The sequence below is a fragment of the Dreissena polymorpha genome, unplaced genomic scaffold (genome assembly GCF_020536995.1).
Source record: "Dreissena polymorpha isolate Duluth1 unplaced genomic scaffold, UMN_Dpol_1.0 chrUn006, whole genome shotgun sequence".
In the NCBI taxonomy this organism is placed as follows: domain Eukaryota; kingdom Metazoa; phylum Mollusca; class Bivalvia; order Myida; family Dreissenidae; genus Dreissena; species Dreissena polymorpha.
Genome location: NW_026273320.1, coordinates 118569 through 121637, shown reverse-complemented (window position 1 = coordinate 121637; position 3069 = coordinate 118569). Strand labels below are relative to the sequence as shown.

Genomic DNA, 3069 nt, shown 5'->3' with positions numbered 1-3069 from the left:
TGATTAAATACATCTACTCATTATTTTTTGTAATTTTAACACAAGCATTACGTAATAATGTTACTTTACTAAATCTGTGTAATTGAACAATTTTTAAATTTTTAATTGTGTCCAGCATTGAAAATATAATCGATCATTTAAACAATGAGAACTTTTTTTGTAAATGAAATTAACCACCGAAATTATATATTTATTATGTAAATGACTTATTGATTCTTTTCTTTGAATGATTTTGACATGCCTTTTTTCTTTTTTTGTTTTACCCACTATTTTTATACATCATTTTGTGTTGTACTTCTCAAATACATGTACCATGTCTTCTCTATCTCAAACACATACTGTGTATAGGCTATAAATTTACAATATGCTATTTAATGCCGAATAAACGTTATGTTATATTGATTAATAACTGTATACCCGGTATATAATATAACACCACTGCGGTATATCAATGGTATAATACTTCATAAAACCTACACCTTACATCAAGTATCGGCTCCGCGAAGAGCGTTATGTTTCTTTGTTTCATTATTCATTTAGTCATTTCAGCGTATATGTAACCACAGGTTATTAATATTACAAATGATTGCGCATTATTTATGCGCCATATCTATGTATGTTTGCTTGCTATTTTGACTTGATATTCACAAAGTATATTAGTTTAGGGACTAGGATATTGTTAAATACGTGAAACGGGATGCACATTTTATACGGGAATGCTACCAAGAAAAACATTATTATAAAGGTAAGAAACTACGGTTAATACTACTTCCCAAAATTCGACCTTGATGGGACTCGAACCCACAATCTTCGGCTCCGGAGGCCGACGCCTTATCCATTAGGCCACAAGGTCGGACAATACTGATTTTATCAGTTGTTGCATCTATTTTTCTACGCTTGGAACGACGATTGAATCCCCCACCCCCACAAACATAACAAGTTATGCTAAATTACTAAATATAACGTTTAATCGTCATACTGGCTATCAATGTAAAGGGCGTAAAAACGCCATGTGTTTCCTTTGACTAGGCGCTCTGGCGATATATGCTCAAGAATTGTTTGCCTCTATTTGATGTCTCTTTATTGGCATGATTGCGTCAAGTTGACTCGCGAAAACGTTTAATACATAATTGTGACTCTTTACGAGTTACAGCTCTATAAATATTGTTGTTAAATTAAATACCAGGGATTCCGTTTGTGTTACACTGAGTTACACATACTGCAACGCGATATAACTATTATGTAGCAATTTGAATCTCAGTTGATACGTATCTGCAATATGGTCGTGTAACCTAATTCGAAAGACACTGCCATCAATGTTGTCAACGTTTCACCAATTTACATCGGCAATCATACAATTATATTTATTAATTTATACTTATGAATATGACTTCAAATGTTTATATTATTAAGATACAGTATAATGGTTCTATTTTATCTAAGACACCGTCTCTTACATGATATGTGATGACATATTCATGCAATACATACTGTTCAACAGTATTTTGCTGTTTTGAAGCACTAACATAAACGCACACGAGAACAATACATATACGCGCCGATGCGACAAATACTAGTCTTTTAAAATGCGTTCTTTATAAAAAATGTTATCTTGTAAACTTGTTCGGAATACATACCAATATAAGGACTGATTTCAAAACGTGGACAGGTGGACTAAACAAGCTTGGTCACTTGTACAAATTGAAGAATGGTATTATTGTCTTTCAAATAATTTACTTATATTTTGTTATGTGGCATAGCAAAATAATGTTTAAACATCTTAACATAGAGAAGATTAAACAGACAATAACTTATACAAGTTAATTTATTTGTCGAATCAGCGCAGTTTTTTTTCTCGTTCTGGTCTGTTTTTGTTAATATCTCCCGCTATTTCAGTATACATTTTAAAACTTATTTAACATATTAAACATTAAACATATTTGGATATACCTAGATATGTACAGAAAAATTCATTTGTGATCTTTATTTTGTTGGACAAATATTGCATTCAGATGGATTCATTCAAACGCGTGTTCATTACAATTGCACTGGATGGTCCACCTGATGTTTTTTGACAAACAGTCTCTCTTCGCTTACAGCCTATTTTCAAATGAAATCGCTTTGAATCAGTTCCCGTAATAATATTATTTTCTATTTAAAAAAAAATACTGAACATTTTTTGTATAGAAATTTGAGCCGAGATCCAGTTGCAAGTGTTCGAGTAGTATGCCTTCCCTCATTTAAGATGCATGTGCTTATATAGTAAAATGTAAGTCATATCACATACAAATATCATGGTGTTAGCATTATTAAAAAAATCATCACAACTTTTTGCAATCAATAACTTGATACCACAGTGAGAACTGTATTGCGTATTCCAAGAAATACACCAACCTTTACAGAGAACATTAATGTTTCATTTGTTAATAGATTGGATTTGATTGAAATTTCAACGTAAAACATTCAAGATTAAACGCAAAAACAGCAGTTAAATGTTTGTACATTTGCATGCAAGAATCTATACAAAACTATAAATCGGTGTCTTAATACAATCGAAGACTCTTAACAGCGAACACAGGTTTTTGGGTATCGATGTTCTTGTTATAGTACACGATTCGGCTTCTATAATAGGGGATCGCTGTCGTTGTTATTGGAAAAGAAACCAATAACACAAGCAATACTTTCAATTTGTTTGCGCTGTAAATGTATGCCGAAAAAAACTGATCATTACAAGAAATAAACATGGATTGTTCTGTTTTGATTTTGTTCAGTGTCAATGTCAAAAATAAGTACAAGCGCCTGATCGTGCTCATGGAAATAACTGTTGCAAGGTTTGTGGCAATGTGCACAACATTTAAGTATGATTTAGCGATAATGTGTTTTAAAATGTGACAGTTCATACGCGTGTTCTTCAAAATAATTTACGTATATAAATATAATATTGTTTTAAAAGCGAAATATTCGAACGGTTTAATGTTCATATATTAAATGTTTAAAATAAAATATAAGTAAATAAATTTACAATCGAAACTGTAATATTTCGGCTAGTTTGAAATAATTATATAACAA

The 3069-nt window shown here is 31.3% G+C and overlaps 1 non-coding gene across 1 annotated transcript; it reads right to left on the bottom strand.

Annotated features, from left to right (window-relative positions):
• Positions 1-780: 780 nt before the first annotated feature.
• On the bottom strand, positions 781-853 carry Trnar-ccg (transfer RNA arginine (anticodon CCG)). The gene has a single exon. It is a non-coding gene; the product is annotated as a tRNA-Arg (tRNA).
• Between the last annotated feature and the right edge of the window lie 2216 nt (positions 854-3069).